Source organism: Triturus cristatus, chromosome 4_1 (assembly GCF_964204655.1).
Source record: "Triturus cristatus chromosome 4_1, aTriCri1.1, whole genome shotgun sequence".
Taxonomy (NCBI): Eukaryota; Metazoa; Chordata; class Amphibia; order Caudata; family Salamandridae; genus Triturus; species Triturus cristatus.
This window is the reverse complement of record NC_140585.1, coordinates 77,557,756-77,578,428: the sequence shown is the minus strand read 5'-3', so window position 1 is coordinate 77,578,428 and position 20,673 is coordinate 77,557,756. Positions and strand designations below refer to the sequence as shown.

At 46.5% G+C, this 20,673-nt stretch overlaps 1 protein-coding gene across 1 annotated transcript in view; it reads right to left on the bottom strand.

The window, feature by feature from the left end:
* Positions 1-20,673, bottom strand: part of LOC146839571 (carnosine synthase 1-like) — a 464,396-nt gene that overhangs the window by 429,310 nt on the left and 14,413 nt on the right. The gene's annotated exons all lie outside the window — the stretch shown is intronic.

Below are 20,673 nucleotides of genomic sequence, written 5' to 3'. Positions count from 1 at the left end.
CTCTAACAGTGAGGAGCTTGTCTCTACCTTTATCTGAAAAGGAGAGCCACAAGATTGCTGCCCACTGTGTCTGGGGGACCTGTTGAACTCTACAGGCCCTCTCCATAGCAGTTATCCATTTGTGGATATCATCCCCACTCTGGTAGGGAGGAACAACCTTGGACAGGTTCCTATGGTCTGGAATGTAATCTCTGCCTCTAGGGACACTGTTGCTGCCACCAGGGGTATCTAACCCCTCTTTCTTAGAAGCTCTTTGGAGCTCGAAGGCTTCTCTAACTAAGGCCAATTGCTTGGTTCTGAGGGCAAGCCTAGCTTCCTCATACTGGAGCATCTTGAACCTTCTGTCAGAGGAGGTCTCTCTGGGATAGTGTGAGTTCCTCTGGGGAACAGATATGGTATGAATGGTCAGAGTCCCTTGAGGGGGACCTAGGCCTTTCTCCCACTTTGTCAGCTCTCTTAAGGAGAATTCCTCTGTTCTGTTCAGACCCTTCTGAGTCTGGCCCTTCAATAACAGACTCCAGGTCATCTTGATTTTCATCATCAGACCCAGAGACTATGGTTGACCCACTCCCTGATGCTGACCCACTAGCTCCTAGAGCCAGTTTCAGATCATCTGCTACTAACAGATCTATCAGGTGTTGTGAGGAGGGACTCCTGCCCACCCTCAGTTGTCTTTCAAAGCATAAGGCCTTCAGGTCAGTGTAGGCTATGTCTTTGTACTGAGATGGGGTGGACCCACTGGCTCCACCTTGGTGAGACATACTAGTGTTGTGCAGTGTTGTACTACCTACACTAGTGGAGGCCTACTGAACCAAGCTTGAGCTGTAGCAAGGGTGTACTTATCCTTTCACAAACAGCTCTAAGTTCAGTAGGACTTATTGATACTAGCTTGACTTTATATGTACCTTGAGTACCTTTAGTGGTTTTCAGTTAGTAATTCAAATAGAGATTTTCTGGTAAAACAATGGCAAGCTGGTATCCCACATGCTGCCCACCAATAGGAGAAGTTGGCCTGGCATATTCTGGTCACTAGTTATAGTGGCCACCTTGCACCAGTCAAATTCGACTCCTATGGTAGATAGGTTTAAGACAACCTTTTAAAGAAAGCTATCCTAGTGGTAGCTGTGGAGAGGAGCCTTCACGCTAAGTCTCTGAGGAATGTAAAGCAGCTTGTTTTACCTTATAATCTCTTGAATTACCAAATGAAAAGGACACCACACAGGTATATATATCAAATATATATGTATTTATTTCTAGATATACTCTACTAATCTCTTTATGAGATTAGAACCCAGATACACATTCAAATGTCAACAGTTCTCAATAAATTAAGCACAAATATGGCTGGAGCCCTAGGGGCGTACCAGACAATATACTAAGAAAATGGTTTAACAAAGTCGACTTGCAATATGACAAAGCCTAGGGCCTTGGGAATCGCTGGAGCTTCACTACTGCAGTGTTAGCAGGTAAGTAACAAGCCCATGGGAGACGCGTGCAGTGTCTAAACACAGCCGCGGGTTTCCTATAGGTTACAATGGAGCAAGTCACGGTTTGTATTTTAAACTTTTAGGGCACTTCAAAGAAGTCAACAAGCAAGCCACTTACAGGGTAAGTATTTCGAGGGCCAACACACACTTGGGCACCGGAGTGCACGAGTTACCTCACCCAGGGAAGCCGGGTGCATAGGTGTCTTTTGGTGTCGGGTCGCGATGCTGTTTTCAATGGAGACCAATGAAGACTTGCTGCTTGAGACGACTGAAGAGGTGTCCGCTGGAATCCGAAGGTGGATTGAAGATGAAGAGGACCTGAAAATTGGGGACAGTGTTCAAAGTCACTTGCCAGTGACCGGTGGCCAGCAAGATGGATGACCACTGATGTTGTGTCGCTTCAGGTCGTCAATGGTGTTTTGTCTCTTCGCTCACGAGGTCCAGGAGGGATCGAAGATGACCAGCAGCTGGATTCGGAGTGTCCCGCGACCTCTGCAGCTGATGGCGGTGTCGGCTATCGGATTGGAGCTAACAAGCCTTGGCAACTGCAAGTCTCATGTGGACTGAAGATAGTCGGTGATGCAGACCAGCAAGGTCTGATGGACTTACTGTTCTGCTTGGGTTTTCAGATCAGATAGAACCTGCTCATCAGAGCCTCACTAACCCAGCCAGAACGTTACCCCCTCCCCCTCCCTAGGGCCTATTTACAATAGGTAACCACATATATCCACCACCTAAGGACAGGGAATTCCTACTATACATACCAAGACATCTTATACTCGGCGGCCTCGCGATCCCATACGGATCCAGACCTCTCTACCCAGACGGCAGTCTCAGCACAAGTGGCGGCCTCGCGATCCCATACGAATCCAGACCTCTCTACCCAGACGGCAGTATCAGCACAAGTGGCGGCCTCGCGATCCCATACGAATCCAGACCTCTCTACCCAGACGGCAGTCTTAGCACAAGTGGCGGCCTCGCGATCCCATACGAATCCAGACCTCTCTACCCAGACGGCAGTCTCAGCACAAGTGGCGGCCTCGCGATCCCATACGAATCCAGACCTCTCTACCCAGACGGCAGTATCAGCACAAGTGGCGGCCTCGCGATCCCATACGAATCCAGACCTCTCTACCCAGACGGCAGTCTCAGCACAAGTGGCGGCCTCGCGATCCCATACGAATCCAGACCTCTCTACCCAGACGGCAGTCTTAGCACAAGTGGCGGCCTCGCGATCCCATACGAATCCAGACCTCTCTACCCAGACGGCAGTCTCAGCACAAGTGGCGGCCTCGCGATCCCATACGAATCCAGACCTCTCTACCCAGACGGCAGTCTTAGCACAAGTGGCGGCCTCGCGATCCCATACGAATCCAGACCTCTCTACCCAGACGGCAGTTCATACGACAGTTCATCCTATGATCACCATAACATCACAAGAAGGGAATCAGTCTCACTATTCATCAGATCACACAAGGACTGCCAGTTCGAGCATAGCCTGTTCTCCGGTTCGAGGGGCTCCTCTCTCCCTTATTCAGTTACCACTTACCTGATCAGGGTTAACATCTGTTCATGTAGCCGCAGCTGACTAGAAGGATAGGCTACCCTCTCATACAAGAACACGCAGCACATGTTGGTTCACTACAAACTGGGTACTTTATTACTCATTACATACGCAATCACATAACATTACAATATAACACATAACCTGCAAAGAAAAGTGGAAGATTAAGTTGTGCACTCTAATAAGAAAGGGTCGACATCACCTTAGTAGTGTGTAGCCTGCACTCAGTGGTCATCTAGGTTCCCTTCTCGTCTGTGCCTCGGCTCGGCTGGAAGTCACGCCTCCGCAGTCACCCTTCTCCGAGTCATTGGGACCTCTTCCTTATCGGCTACTCTCTCCTCTCTGGCTATTCTGCTAGGAGAGTATCTGTCTCTCGGTTTTTCTCCGCCTTCAAGATGGCGTCTGTCTTCCCTGGAATAAGTAGTAGCTTTACTGCTAACGGCTAGATGCCGCCTACGGACTGAACATGTAACTGCCTCAGACTTTCACTAATATAGAGGTGCGTTTCCTCATGGAAAATTCCGGCCCGTAACCTGCCGCCCACCAAATTCTTGTACCTCCCCGTACCAAGGACACGTTCCCAGCCGGCCGGCCTGATGTAGTGTCTTCGGCATGAAGAAAAATACAATCCTTCGATAAGGGCCGGCCTGAACCGGTTCTCTCCAAGCGAATAACACCTCATAACTAAAACATTACATTTGACCTAGAAGCATCCCAAGCTGTCGGAGCAGAAAGAAAGATGGAGTCTCTCCCGTTTGAGGCCTACCAGGCCTGAATTCAGCACGGCTCCATGAAATACCCTCACTACAGGACAGGTTATCCCTAATACTAACGAATCTATCCCCTAGGCTATGTGTGCAAGCCCTGATCTATGGGGAAGAGCACAGGATCATGTCGAAGTGCCTAGTAAATAGGCTCCATTCACTACTCTAACCCTTAGACTTGAATGGTAAGAGACTGAAGTCACATTCAATCACCTTTCAACACAAGAAGGCCGGGAAAATCGAGCAGAACATTTCACCCTTGACTTCAGTCTATTATACATTCATTAAACAGAACTAATATCTGTGGAAGAATAATATGAAACAAAACTAACTGATCTATGTCTAGTACCAGGTGTGCAGAATTGAAGTAGTGAAGGAATACACTGGATAAAGCAACAGATAGAAATCAAAATGCCGATAGTAACCAGAATACCTCCTAATATCTGACGTAACATATGCAAATCAGGTAACCAATTAAAGAGCCAGTCAAACCAGCCCTGGTCAATGTGTTTTCTAACTTCTTCTGTCAAGTCATGTAGTTTATCAATGTGAGCTTGAATGGATTTTGTATGATCAGACAAGTTAAAACAACAAAGACCCTCAAAATCAGAACAATCGTGTCCATGTTTAAGCAAAAGATAATCAATGGCCGCTCGATTTTGCAAGATAGCTCTACGTTCACCCTGGGCGTCTAATAGCATGTCAGACAGGACTGTAGAAGTATGATTAATGGATTTTACCATCCAGCAGGCCATTTTCCCAATAGATTTGGCATTATAAACTGCCAAAGCAGGAACACCGACAATTGAAATAGCCAGGCTAAGGTTTTCCGACTTGGAATATAAATGCAAAGATGAGTCACAATCCTCCTGTAACCTCACTGTATCTCGAATCACACGAGAGTTGGCATTCGGATGCGATGAAAACATTAACAAGCTCAGTCTAGTAATGGCACAAGGGCCTCCAGAAATATTTGCGGGGATATATGGCCAGGAAATATTACCACATGAGAAAAGCCATCCGGCAGGTAGTAACATCGTGCGATAATGACTGGGGGTAACTACCAAACTCTTGCAAGTCATGTTATTCTGAACAGAAGTACATGTTTTCGGTGTCCTTTGAAGGCACAAAGTTCGTTCATGAGCGGTGAATGAAGTGGCACCTTTCAATCTGAAACGCATACATTCAGAAATCGCACTAGGATCACAAGTAAGGAAAAAACACAAATCACCCTGTGTGATATTATAGGTAACTATTTGGGACTTGATGGGGGGTATCGGGTCTGACAGTACAATACACAAGGGGCAATACTCATGGGTAGCAAAATCGCCCAGAAGAACATTGGGGCGAGCATTCGATATATTGAAAATATGAGTCAAAGTCTCCAATGAAGCAGGGACAGCAACTAAACAAGTCGCTAGAATGTCAGTCACCGATCTCATCGGTGTCAAGCAGAAATGAGGGGCTTTAGTCACTCGTTTGGCTAACGTAGTCCAAAAGTTCGACGACGAATCCCACGCAGCGAAGGAACGCGACACTCGGGTTCTCAACTCAGCCCGGGTTGATGGGATCCCTCCTCTCTCGTCGTACCAGCCCAAAATGAGTCCAACGCCGACACATCCTGCAGCAACAGTCCAAAGAATGATCTGAAAGAAAATCAAATACAGGCATTATTCATTCTCATAAGTAACATTTGTCAGCCGGGACTGCTTCCCAGCTATCTTTCCCTGGTCTCATAACTAAAATGGTGTTGTCTTGACCGGTTGCAATGACCTCTGCTTGTTCAGGGGGATTCCTAGGCGACTGCACCCAAACTCTGGCCCCAGGATTATCTGTGGAGCCAAAACCTTTCTGGCCTCGTACAGTTAGCAACGTTGGGGCAGTGCCTTTTGTGATCTCACCACTGAAAACAGGCATTATTAACAATTGAGCCACTCGGTCAGTTTGATGTATCAGTAACTCAACCTCACTGCTATTCAGCAGGAGCACCTTAATCTCTCCCTGATAATCACTGTCAATGATTCCTCCAAGCACCTGAACGCCTTTTACAGCCAGCCCCGATCTAGGGGCGATTAATCCGAAATTCCCAGTTGGTATATGAACACCAACACCAGTTTCAATGATGACTCGATTCTTACTTTCTATAACGGTGTCATCCATGGCATGCAAGTCTAAACCTGCCGACCCTGGGGTCGCTCTACATGGAGCCAAAGCTCCGGGAGTAATTTCCCAGTACATCACAGTCTCTCTGATTTCATTGGGCTTAGCATCAATATTTGGAGGAAACAAACGCATAAGTGGGGATTCAGCATTTAGAAAAGGACGGTTATTCAAAATCAATAGCGCTTGAGGCAAAAAGTCTCACCAATTCTTATACTTGTCATCTGTTAATTTACGTAACTGATCTTTCAGCAGGCCATTCAACCTCTCCACAAGACCCGAGGCCTGTGGATAATATGGTATATGAAACACCCATTCAATATTGTTCTCCACACAGAATTCCTGTACCAATCTTCCACGAAAATGGGATGCATTATCAGATTGAATTTGGAATGGCACACCATAATACATCATAATCAATTCCAATGTTTTAATAGTATTCAATTGGGTAGCTTGCTTACAGGGAAGGGCCACCAGCAGGCCACTGTATGTATCAACAATAGTGCAAACATATTGACAATTCCTACTCATAGGAAGTGGACCGATGTAATCAATCTGCCAAATTTGAGCGGGCAATTTCCCGCGATGTAAATGACCTTTAACAGTTTGGGGCACTTTGCGCTGCCTGATATGCTGACAAATGGGACAATGTAGAATAACATTTTTGATTAAATCTAGGGGAATATAAATTCCTCGATCAGCAGCCCACCTGCTAGTGGTTTTCTCTCCAAAGTGTCCTGCTTTCTGGTGGGCCCATTTCGCCAATCCCGCAATATCAGAATCTTGCCTGTCCACCACTGCCTCAGCAATTTTAGATTTCTCATCTGCAATGTTATGAAAGAATTTGTCAAGAGAGTCTATCGGGGTATGAGCATCCACATGGAAGACTGTAACAGTACTCTGTGGGAGCATTTCCCAAATCTCCTGCCATAATTCTTTTCCCCACAGTTCTTTTGAATGCAATTTCCAACTATGGGAATGCCAAGTCGGTAACCAAACTGCCAGTCCATTGGCAGTAGACCAAGAATCGGTGAAAATATGACATGTGCCAGGTAACTCTTGTTTCAGAACTTGATAAACAGCATAGAGTTCAGCAAATTGACTGCTCTTACCCTCACCAGTTGTACTCAGCAATTTTTGTGTGATCGGATTATAGGACACCGCCTTCCAATGCCGTTTCGTCCCTATGAACCTTGCTGAACCATCCGTAAACCAGACATGGTTTCTGTCCTCCGCGGACAAATCATCAAAAGGTCTACCCCACTTAACAGGAGACTCCTGTACTAAAGGTACGGAACATTCACTCTCAGTCTCAGTCGATGGCGCCCGCGCCACCTGCTCATGCAAAGATGCAACTCCTTTTTGTCCCACACGTGCCCTGTCTTGTATATACCATTTCCATTTAATCACACTCGCCTCTTGAGCGTGTCCAATTCGGTGAGTTTTCGGCGAACTCATAACCCACTGCATGATAGGAATTTCAGGTCGCAAAACTATATCATGTCCCAAAGTCAATTGCTCGGTATCCACCAGAGCCCAATAACATGCAAGTAACTGTTTCTCAAAAGGTGTATAACGCTCACCAGCATCAGGTAACTTTTTGGTCCAAAAACCTAACGGTACTCTACTCTTGCCTTGTTTCTGCCACAAACTCCAATTCGCATAAAGGCCTTGTACAGACACATTCAAATCCACATCACCATCACATACAGGCCATAAATCCAGAGCATGCTGAATTGCTTCTTTTGCCAGACTGAACGCATCTTGCTGTGGTTTATCCCATTCAAATGCATTCTTTTTACGAGTGACATGGTACAAAGGGGCCAATATTTGACTCAAATGAGGAATATGCTGGCGCCAAAAACCAAACAAACCAATGAAGCTTTGGGCTTCTTTCCTATTCCTCGGAACTGCAAAATCAAGAATTTTCTGTTTAACCTGAGGGATCACTTCTCGGTGCCCCTCATGCCAATTAATACCCAAAAATTTCACAGCCTGGGACGGACCTTGTAATTTATCCGGGTTGATTTCCCAACCTTTCTCACGCAGGCACTCAATGACTCTGTCCAATTGGGTCTGAACTTCCTCTTGTGTTTCGCCTTGGATCAAAATATCATCAATATAGTGACATATCTGAATTTGCGGATCAACCGGTACCTCAGCCAAATGCTCTGCCACCAGCCGGTGACATATCGTAGGACTATGCACATAGCCCTGGGGAAGACTTCTAAACGTCATCTGACGCCCGTTCCACGTAAAACTGAATTGTTCCTGACACTCAGGGGCAATCGGAATCGAAAAGAAAGCATTAGCAATATCAATGGACGCATACCATGTACCTGGATGTTTTTGGATTCTTTCAATTAGGGTAATAACATCCGGTACTGCAACAGTCAAAGAGGGTGTGTGTCTATTCAATTCTCGATAATCAACAGTCATGCGCCAAGAATTATCACTCTTACGTACAGGCCAAACAGGATTATTCCAAGCAGAAGTAACTGGGGTTATAACTCCTGCATCCACCAACTCCTGAATAGTGGTACTAATCTCTTCATGACCACCTGGAATACGATACTGCTTCTGACAAACCACTTTTGTCGCCTGGGGAACTTTTATGGGGGGCATTCTCAAACGACCAACCCGTACGGGCCTGGACGATATATAATGTTTAGTTCCAAATTGGTAACATCCATCATCTAAGTGCAAAGTCATTCCTTTCAAAATATCAATTCCAATTATGAATTCTAAGAGTGGCACCACTAATACAGAGTATTCTTTTCTAGGAATTCTACCTATTCTCATTTCAAGTAAAGTTTGAACTGCGGGAGTTTCCTTTCCACCTAATCCGGTAATTGTAAAAGGCTGACCTTTAAACTTCTTTGATTTTCCATGAATAAGAGTGGCCTCCGCTCCTGTATCTACCAATGCTCGGGCCCTTTGGACATTACGATGTCTCCAATAAATATCAATATCTACATAGGGTCTATTATCTCTGTGAGCCCATCTGTGTACTGGAGCTTGACCTATTTCCTAGTCATTTTTACTGCGTTCTGTCTACCAGGATAAATCAGGATAAAGACTCTCACGTTTCTCAGGTATCGATATCTCCTGTTCATATCCATCTCTATTACGAAATGGATTCCTGTCCTCTGCATTGTACTGCGGGTTACGATCGGCCAATCTGTGTCGATCCTCTCTCCTTCTCAACTCAGTGGATTGATCCCTATCATCTCTACGTCTGCTGTTAACATAATCATCTCTCCCCCTTTCTCTTTCCCCCTCTCTCTCTCCGTCTCTCTCACGACGGGGGGACAAATCACGTACATAACGTCGATCATCACGACGATCAGGGCGCCCACGACGGTCGTCATCACCGCTACCGTCAGAAAAACCACGATCACACTCAGTCGTCCGAACACGCCGGGCACCCTCCTTTCGATCCAAGCCCCGTTTGCGAAACATTTCCCACAAACGAGGAGTAGTCTCACCGTCAATGTCCTCCTTCCGCACACCATCGGCCACAAGACCAAAAAACATATCACGTCTAGTAAGTTTATTGTCACCAGGAGTACGAGTGTCAGGCCGGGACTGCCGTTCAGGTTTAAACCACTCACCCAACTCACCGAGTTGGCGTACCGATTCCAGCACCATAGATAACATGTTACCAGTCTGATTAATCAATAAAGTCATCATGACCTGCTTATAAGCAACAGGGGAAGAACGAATAATACGATTCCGCACAGAAGATGTCAACAAACCATCAAGCAACCTGTCAGCAGTATTCAGAAAAATTGACATTTTCATCACCTCCTCTTTGAGACGTTGTGTAGCATCGCGCAAAGTATACCACGGTTTGTCATTCACAGGCCAGTCAGACTCAGTAGGATATTTTTGATTACAACCCTCAGTCGCCAATTGAAGCAAAGTAATTTGACCACCACCATTAAAGTTACGAAAATGATCCTGTATAGTAGAATCCGAACTCAAGGAACAAAACTTCAAACAATCGCCAGCATCCAACATAATGCCAGCAGCGCCCAGCTCATAAAGGCGCACCATCCATGTGAGTAAGGTCTCACCAGCTCGCTGCCGAAATCGCTGCAAAATATCACTAATTTCTTGTTGAGTAAAATCCTCCAAAGAGTCTAAAGCAATACCATTCGGAGCACCGGGAGCCTGCTGCAACTTCCGCCGAAAAACTGGATGCACCGAGACCGCGGGACGAGCAGCACAAGGAGCTCGATCAGTACACGTAGAGGAACAATCAGTGTAAGAAGCATCGACCCCACTCGAAGGACGAGCGAAATCACGGGGTGCACCATCAGAGGCGCAAGAAGCAAACTTACAATCACGGCCGGAGCGAGAGGACTCGCGCTTGGCAGACTCCTCACCCGAGGAACGAGAATCACTCGAGTTCCAGATATTACCATCCCATTCATCAGGATTCCAATCCAGTCCGGCTTTCGCCACGACCAGACGCACCTTCCGCGTCGAAACCCGACCACGCCGATTCTTGTATTTATAACGAGCAATTCGCACAGCCGCCCTCTCGGCAATAGTTTGGTACGTCTCAAGTTTGTCAGCAAGCAACTTATTCTGACACCGCAACAAAGTATGAGCATTCTGAATCTCAACAAAGTTCGCTTCCACATCCTTATGCAATTTCTGTAACTTCAACAACCTCTCATGCAGAATCCTGTACGCAGACAGAACAATCCAACCTCTGCGCCCCAAAACAGGAAGCTCATCACCCTTAGATACCGGCGCCTTCTGTAAACAAGTAATCACATTAGCCGGCTCCGCCAGCTCCAAAAAAGAATTCCAATTCTCACTCAAACCAGTAGAATCAGCCCACTCACGGGCTAAGGCTTCATAAGGCGTTGAATCCCAGCCGGGAATATCAACGGGCAACTTAAAAGTAGATTTCGACTTTCTAGAAAACATCTCGGAAAAGAAAGAGAAAAAAAACTATACACACAATTATATACAAATAATATACAAACGAAACCACGCACGCGCCGAAAGCAAACACGATACAACCACAACGCACACAGGTTTCGTAAACGGTTCGTGACGCCAAATGTTCTGCTTGGGTTTTCAGATCAGATAGAACCTGCTCATCAGAGCCTCACTAACCCAGCCAGAACGTTACCCCCTCCCCCTCCCTAGGGCCTATTTACAATAGGTAACCACATATATCCACCACCTAAGGACAGGGAATTCCTACTATACATACCAAGACCTCTTATACTCGGCGGCCTCGCGATCCCATACGGATCCAGACCTCTCTACCCAGACGGCAGTCTCAGCACAAGTGGCGGCCTCGCGATCCCATACGAATCCAGACCTCTCTACCCAGACGGCAGTATCAGCACAAGTGGCGGCCTTGCGATCCCATACGAATCCAGACCTCTCTACCCAGACGGCAGTCTTAGCACAAGTGGCGGCCTCGCGATCCCATACGAATCCAGACCTCTCTACCCAGACGGCAGTCTCAGCACAAGTGGCGGCCTCGCGATCCCATACGAATCCAGACCTCTCTACCCAGACGGCAGTCTTAGCACAAGTGGCGGCCTCGCGATCCCATACGAATCCAGACCTCTCTACCCAGACGGCAGTCTCAGCACAAGTGGCGGCCTCGCGATCCCATACGAATCCAGACCTCTCTACCCAGACGGCAGTCTTAGCACAAGTGGCGGCCTCGCGATCCCATACGAATCCAGACCTCTCTACCCAGACGGCAGTTCATCCTATGATCACCATAACATCACAAGAAGGGAATCAGTCTCACTATTCATCAGATCACACAAGGACTGCCAGTTCGAGCATAGCCTGTTCTCCGGTTCGAGGGGCTCCTCTCTCCCTTATTCAGTTACCACTTACCTGATCAGGGTTAACATCTGTTCATGTAGCCGCAGCTGACTAGAAGGATAGGCTACCCTCTCATACAAGAACACGCAGCACATGTTGGTTCACTACAAACTGGGTACTTTATTACTCATTACATACGCAATCACATAACATTACAATATAACACATAACCTGCAAAGAAAAGTGGAAGATTAAGTTGTGCACTCTAATAAGAAAGGGTCGACATCACCTTAGTAGTGTGTAGCCTGCACTCAGTGGTCATCTAGGTTCCCTTCTCGTCTGTGCCTCGGCTCGCCTGGAAGTCACGCCTCCGCAGTCACCCTTCTCCGAGTCATTGGGACCTCTTCCTTATCAGCTACTCTCTCCTCTCTGGCTATTCTGCTAGGAGAGTATCTGTCTCTCGGTTTTTCTCCGCCCTCAAGATGGCGTCTGTCTTCCCTGGAATAAGTAGTAGCTTTACTGCTAACGGCTAGATGCCGCCTACGGACTGAACATGTAACTGCCTCAGACTTTCACTAATATAGAGGTGCGTTTCCTCATGGAAAATTCCGGCCCGTAACCTGCCGCCCACCAAATTCTTGTACCTCCCCGTACCAAGGACACGTTCCCAGCCGGCCGGCCTGATGTAGTGTCTTCGGCATGAAGAAAAATACAATCCTTCGATAAGGGCCGGCCTGAACCGGTTCTCTCCAAGCGAATAACACCTCATAACTAAAACATTACATTTGACCTAGAAGCATCCCAAGCTGTCGGAGCAGAAAGAAAGATGGAGTCTCTCCCGTTTGAGGCCTACCAGGCCTGAATTCAGCACGGCTCCATGAAATACCCTCACTACAGGACAGGTTATCCCTAATACTAACGAATCTATCCCCTAGGCTATGTGTGCAAGCCCTGATCTATGGGGAAGAGCACAGGATCATGTCGAAGTGCCTAGTAAATAGGCTCCATTCACTACTCTAACCCTTAGACTTGAATGGTAAGAGACTGAAGTCACATTCAATCACCTTTCAACACAAGAAGGCCGGGAAAATCGAGCAGAACACTTACCCAGTGAGGGTAAGTGAGGGCAGGACCGGAGCAACCAAGAGAGCCCTTTGAATTGTTGATAAAGTCTTCGGGGGACCCACTAGCCAACGGGCAAGGAATCGCGAAGACGCCACCACAAGAAAAGTTTCACAGGAGCCCACGGTTACTCGGGATGGGTAGGCCGCTGATTTTTGGAACAAGACCTGCTGGGGACTTGGGCCACAAATGGTCCAAAGCACAAGTTCGTAGAACGTTGTTTAGGGTTTGCACTCGAAATCAGTGCATGGTTCCCAGGTATTGCTGTTCCTCGTCACTCGTGGGGTCCAGATGCCACAGCTTCGCTGGGGACTCAAAATTGCCGTCGAGAGGTCAGGAAATCCGCTTCTGGGGCCGCAGGGACTTCAGACTCCGGCGGGAGTGGTGAAGTTTGCAACCATTGATTGAGGTTATATGTGGCTGCCAAGCAGGGGAGTCACTCCTTGACTCCAAGGGAGATTCTTCAGTCTTCCAGAGATAGTGGAACGTCGAAGGGCCAGGATTCTTCTTTGTAGAGCGTCGTCCAGGGTAATCTGAATTGCATTGGCAATGCTTGCTATCTTATAGTGAAGAAAGGGGAGGGACTAGCTCTATGACCACTCCGCTAGGAGGGTCAGGGTAGTGGGTGGTTACACCCACTTCCCTTTGTCCAGTTTCGCACCAGAGCAGGGGCAGGTAGCCCCTGAACCGGTTTGAGCTGGCATATGCACAGAGGAGCCTACTGCTCCCCCAAAGCACTCTAAGAGTGCACCCACCCAGCTCCAATACACTAAATCCTGTCTGGGAGGTGGTGACACCTCCCTGTAACAGGATACCTTTTGTTGGGCTTCCTCCACTGCGAGTTTCGGTCAGCAGCAGGAGGGCAGCCCAATGTTTGTGCTGGTGGCATCCATTTTGTGATGCCAGGGCTCTAGGAGATTTCTACTGTTTAGTACAGTGGGTACATGTCATCCCCTCTAGGAGGGTGGGATCATACTCCCACACCAGTTACTGGTGTGGCGGTATGATTTCAAGTTGTTTGACACCAAACACGACATGTTTTGATGCAGTCATTCCAAAGTTAGCATTTGCTGCGAGGTTATAATGCACTTAAGAGTATATGGTTTAACCGCATCCACAAACAGCAGCAGAGAATAGACTCTGCCAGCTGCAGAGGGGTCCTGCTCATGCAGAAGCACACCCTCACATAGTAAAACAAGCACCCTGCCCTCAGGATTGATAGGGCCTGCAATAGGGGTGGCTGATAGGTTTATATGTGTGTGTATGGTGAGATATAGGAACCTATACCTCAGTGAGGAGTGCTAACACTACCTCACACAGGCTGCAGTAGCAGGCCTGTGGTGTCAGATTGAGAATGCTTCCCAGGGGTGGCATAATACATGCTGCAGCCCCTGGTAGGCCTGTGAAGTACCAATGCCCTAGGTACCTAAGGTACCATATACTAGGGGCTCATAAGGTACCACAGTATCCAATCACTAGTGCATCTAATATGCACACCAAGTTGTTTAGAGAGATCAGTGAGACTGGGGCCCTGATTAGCAGGGACCCAGCCAGACTATAGCCAGAAACCAGTGTATACATCAGAAAAAAAGTGGGGGCAACATAAGTGCAGATCCTACTCTCCTACACAACCCCCCCAAACGCAGGGACATTAAACTAACCTTGACCAGTTGAGTCTTCATGTTCTAAGTGGAAATACCTTGAGAGTCCATCTGCATTGGCATATTGGGTCCCAGGTCTATGTTCCACTGTATAGTCCATCCCCTGTAGGGAAATGGACAACCTGAGCAGTTTAGGCCGGTTTCCTAGAGCCTGCTTCCTACTGACCCAATAGGTGCCCTTGTTGCATCGTTCAACACTAGTTGTAATCTCTGTATTTGGCCATCACGTTCTTCATTCTGGTGAGCTATATAAGCAACAATTCGTCCTTTGAAGGCTTTCCATACTGCAAAAAACAGAAGCCGAATTTCTATTAATTAAGAAAAACTCCACTATGAATGTACACATATCCTCTAGCCATTCTCGATTAGATAGTAAAGCCCTATTGAGCTGCCATCTGGGCCCTTCTCTAGTGGATGTGGCCAATTCGATTATAATAGAGACTGCTTAATGATCAGAAAAGGCTTTCTCCCAAGTATCTGACCCAAGCCCTTTAAAAAATTAGCAAGAAATAAAGACGTGAAGCAGTTTTAAAGCAATGTTAAAAACATGTTTATTATGCTATGCGAGGATGATCTGTGTGCCAGGGATCTATTAAAATGAAGTCCTGTTTCATTGCGGAAATTACTTTCTTGGTCTTGGGCTTCAGCTATTTTTTAGCCTTATTTGATTTATCAAAAGAAAGATCCTGAAAAAAATTAATGCCCCTCCTAAATATCATTGGGCCCACTGCACCCACAGCTATATTGTGTATATTTATTCACCTCCTTAGTAAAGGGGCCATAGTAGCTTAATAGAATAAAGGGAACACCTTGAAGCAAGACTTTTAGCTACAGCCATCTACCTCGAGGGTCCCAAATGACTTTCCTTACCTCCCACTTAATGCCATTCTCTAAATAGATCTCTACACCTCTTGCTGCCAACCCCTGAAGCGAAGTAGACCTGAGAATACTCCTTTGTAATAATAATCTTTGGAGCTCTGTTCTTCAAATGTGTCTCCTGTAAGAAAATTAACTAACTTTACATTTTGCATTACTAAACTTTGGTTTTCTGCTGTCTCTAGCCCTGAACTGTGGCTTCTATAAACCACCTGATTAGATTGCGCTCTTTTTAATCCACTACAGGTGCCCCCTCCTACCCAAGCTTCCTCCACATAAAGTACCCAGTGGCCCTCCGTGCTCCCTTACCCAGAGGGGGACATGCCCGCACTACCCCTTTCCAAACCCTGCACAAAAGAGGCACCATGGTTCTGCACCCTACTTCACTCATGCTTGAGTGGGGCTTCCCCGCCCTCATGGAAGCTCCCCCAAAATTGCACCTCATTTCATATAATAGAGCCCCCACAAGCAAAACAAAAAAGGATGGGGCCCAGAAATTAAAACTTCAGACCCAGGGCCACGTGCAAAGTCCAAGAGCTAGTTCGAGATTTTCTGGAGAAACTCCCAGAAAACATGAAAGTGTCCTTTACCAGCACTTCTTTGAGCTTGGAGTGCTGTGCAATGATACCTGGCTGAGCTCACTGTGATTGCAAAGAATTGATCATCCAGATAAACTCTGAGGCGCTTCAGTGGTTGAGAAACTCTTATTTTCTGTGGAATGTGCTCCTTGATTTGATAGGCAGCGAAATTCATCAAAACAGCACGGGGGTACTTCGAGCTGGGGAATGAATGACAACATTTGTAAAGCGCGTGGTTATCCGGAGGCATCCCAGCGCTAGCAGGTACAGAGCCAAAGCTGCAGCAGGATCATTTGGGGAAGAGCCAGATTTTTAGCCCCTTACGGAAGACAGAGTAACTGGATTCCATTTGTAGCTCAAGCAGGAGGGCATTCCAAAGTGTAGCTGCATTATATGAAAAAAGTCGGCCACCACTTCTGGCCCTCTTGATTCTGGGGACAGAAGCTAGATGGAGATCATCAGACCGTAAGCGCCTATTTGCTTGGTAGGGCTGGACCAGAGAGGAGATAATGGCTGGTCCTTTCTCTCTCAACACCCTATGAGTAATGCACAAGGCCTTGAACTAAACCCTTTCCCTGATCGGAAGCTAATGGAGAGACTTCAGGGCAGGCCTTGCCGATTAGCGACCCAGGATCCCCAAAAGGATCCTGGCAGCACAATTCTGTACGATTTGAAGTTTCGCCAGAACCGAGCTAGGAGCACCCAGGTATAAGGCGTTTCCACAGTCCAGGCGTGATATCATAAGTGCCTGGACCATCAATTTTCTAGATTTAAAGAGAAGCAGAGGGAGCACCTTCTGAAGCATTCTTAGCATGCCAAAGCAAGAGGCAACAACTGTTCTAGCTTGGGTTATAAAACTGAGCTCCATGTCTAGCCAGAAGCCTGGGCTCTTTATTTCTGGTTTTAGGGTGGGCACAGGGCCCATACACGCTGAATCGATAGGTTGGTTCTCGACAAGCCCAGTGAGAGTCAAGACCGAAGGCTCACTTGAGGCGGCCATCACCACAGTCGCAGATATCATCGATTTTGAGAACAGCGGGTGTTATTTAGGCTTTACTTTACCCGAGGCTGTTTTCCCACTAATTTCTCCTATGGGCTCAGTATTGTTGCACACTTGTGCCATCCCCAGAGGAGAGTGTCCCGACTCACTCATCTGGGGTCAGACAGGAGCAATACTGGAACTCTCCAAGTCAGACAACTTTTCCCTTCCGCTCAGACTAATCGAACTCTCACCATCCAGCAGCTGTCTTGGCCTCCATCCTCAACTGCGCATCCTCAACCCCCTTGCTGCCACGGTGTTAGCTCCCGTCACCCATGGTTGCGATCTCTAGACAAGGTGGTCTGGACTTTTGCAGTAGCAGCGGCCTTTACTGCCTGAGAGGGCTGTTTTCTCATGCTGCAACAGTTACTTTTGTGTTTACCTTTGCTGAGAATGAAACAAGAGGCAAAAACTCAGGAAGCTAGGTCTGGCTGCTGGCTCCAATAGCCTCTGTTCTTAATACTTCATGCTTCTTGGCATGCACCATGGCCATAGGGCTCAAAGGGCTTCAGCTGTTGTCAGCTACCGACCACCAGGAAACTGGTGAGCGCATCCACTGCTCTTTTGCGATTGAAGAAAAGATATGATTGGGGGTGGGGTGGCTATATGGGCATGGACCAGTGCTCCTCTGCCCATAAACATTTGACTTCAGTCTTTCTGGCCCCTTGGACGGCAACGGACATTAAGGGTGGAGAAATCCCACCCAGGCACCAAGGCATGCCATAACAGGCCCATCAGTCTTTCTGCATCTCCTGCCCACCCAGGAAGAGACTGGGGGTTTACCCTGAATCTGTTCCTCCAGGAGGAGGTTGCAGACATTCCTCTAGAGACCAGGTGAAAATTTGTCAAAAAAAAGGGAAGTAGTTGCTCGTCATAGCCATGCCACTCCCGCGAAAATGATCTCAGCAGTCTTTTGCACCACCCCATAGCCAGCAGGTTGGGGGGTTATCCCCAATCTGCCTCTCTGATTTGGCAACAGACTGTTAGACACCAGAAAAAAAAGTTACAAAATTGAAAGTGTTTGAGGGGGGCAGCTTGCAGAGTTTTACCCCTAATCTTCCCCTCCCCTCTCCTGAGGGGCAAAAAGCCTTCTACACTCAGATGGGAATTCAGAGTGGGGTGACGTGCGGATCCCACTCCATTTTTGAATCTGTGGGAGCCACAATGTTGGTACCACCCAGCATTCCCACACTTCTCATGGTTAAAATGTTATTCAACATTTGTGGATGTGCCTATCATCCGAGACAGGAACAGATGAAAACTGTGACAATAAGAAGTCAGTGTATTATCATTGTGATCTTTGCATGTTCCATGACTTAATCAGTTCTTGTCTCAGGTAACAAGCTCAGCCACACAGTCAGTCACACAACATTGGACTCCCCTGGTGTCTAGTTCTAACAAATATCTGGGTTAAGTACGTGGCAGGCAGGTCCTGGCTCAAATACCACAGCTTCAGTTTCCAAGATGAACACTTGATGCCTCTGTTGAATTGATGAAGAGGCAATCCAATAAAATTTATAGTAGATTTAATGTGAGCAGCACAGCAACCAAGGAGATCTGATCAGTCGTATGAGCACAGTGCAACTGGCCATAGTACCTCACAGTATCCCCAAGGTTCCACATGGAATAAGAATGTAATTCATAAGATGCCAGAGTGCAGGGCTCATTACATCAGTACATTTAAACAAGCATAGCAAATGCAAATGTAACATATCTCCCTTTTTTTTAAACTAGGAAAACAAACAGGAACAATTACAGAAAAGGTAAACACTCTAGTTATACATCAAACGAGATGAGTCACCCTGAATTATTCATCATCAACTCTTTTTGGAGCAAGTCTGACGCGATCAGAAACTTTAACTCTGGACGCTACAGTATCATTACAATGTAGTGGCGGACGGTTAATTGCTTGACAGGGTATGTTAGCACATTTTGCAACACGTTTAACATTCCATAGTTTACCATCTTGGGTTATGACGCTGTTATCAAAGACCCTTACAATTTTCATGGGCTGACCAAAGCTATCTGAACATTTCATGGTCAAACCAGGCTTTTTAACTCTGACCCAATCACCCCTGTTGAAATTGTGAGACTTGGTTTTCCACTTCCTGTCATACCAGATCTTAGTCTTGACTTGTTTGGAACAAACTCTTTCTTTAACCCCAGTAACCATGGAGTCAGAGAATGACTTGTACTTACATTTTCCTTTAAACCACCATGGACATATCTTGGAAGCAGGGTCTCTGCCCTTTAAAAGACAGAAAGGGCTGACTTCGGTGGTGGAGTGGGGTGTAATACGGTACAACCATAATTTTTCTCTCACAAAATTATTCCAATTACAATTCGTTTTAACACCATCTGAAACATAACCCTTTAAGACCCTATTAAGACGTTCCACCATACCGTTCTCATGTGGTTCATAAACTGAAACTGTATGGTGTTTGATGTTGTGACATTTTAAAAAAATCTCCATTTCATTAGATGTGAGTTGCACTCCATTATCGGTAACTAGTTTGGCAGGACACCCTTCCCTAGAAAAAACTTCTTTAAAAAACTCCATGACTAAATTGGTTGAAGCACCTGATGAAAATTTTACTTCTGGCCATTTGGAGTGGTAATCCACCAACACAAATGCATAACGAGAATCATGAGGTAAGTGCATGAAAGGACCAGAGATGTCAAATGCAACTTTCTTCGATGGCTCAGTGGGCCATTCAGTATTCTTTAAAGGGGGAATGTTCAGTTTCAACATTTTCTCACTGCCCATACACACCTCGCACTCTCTGACCATGCGATCCACCATGCGATCTAATCCAGGCCACCAAAAATAATTCCTGACCAAGCGTATCATTGCTGATATTCCTGGATGTGACCTGTGTGCCAACTCTAGAATGATTTTTTGAATACCAAAAGGAGGCACACACTTACCATTTTTAAAAATCAAATCACCATCAAGTACTAGGACATCCGAAACTCTATACATTGGCATAAGCTCTTCTGGTAACGCTTTTTTATCTAGCCACCCCTTCAAAATTTACTCTCTAACAGTTTGCCAGATGGGGTGCTCTTTCTCACAACACTTCCAACTATTTTCAGAATTGTCCTCAAACGTTCCAGCCACCACATCTTGAATAATGGTAATGACTTCAGAATCATCAGACTTATTACTATCAGAGACCTGATAAGGAAGTCTGGACATAAAATCTGCCATGACATTCTTTTTCCCAGGAACAAACTCTGGTTTGAAACAATATTCTTGTAACCTTGAAGTAAGTCTTGCCATGTGGGCGGTGGAGTTCCAGCCAAACCCCCAGAGAAAGTATGTTAACTAGCGGTTTGTGATCAGTCCTTAAAACAAACTTGCTCCCCCAAATGTAGTTCCTGTAATGTTCAATGGCCCAAACGCATGCTAAAAGTTATTTTTCTATCACAGCATATTTGCGTTCAGTATCATTTAAGGTGCAGGATGCAAAACAGACATTCAATTCATTCTTCCCACATCTTTGGGATAATACACCTCCAATCCCATACAAACTTGCATCGACTGTAATGATGCATTCTTTATTCATGCAATAAGGTTTAAGTGTGGGAGCCCTAAGGATTTCAGCTTT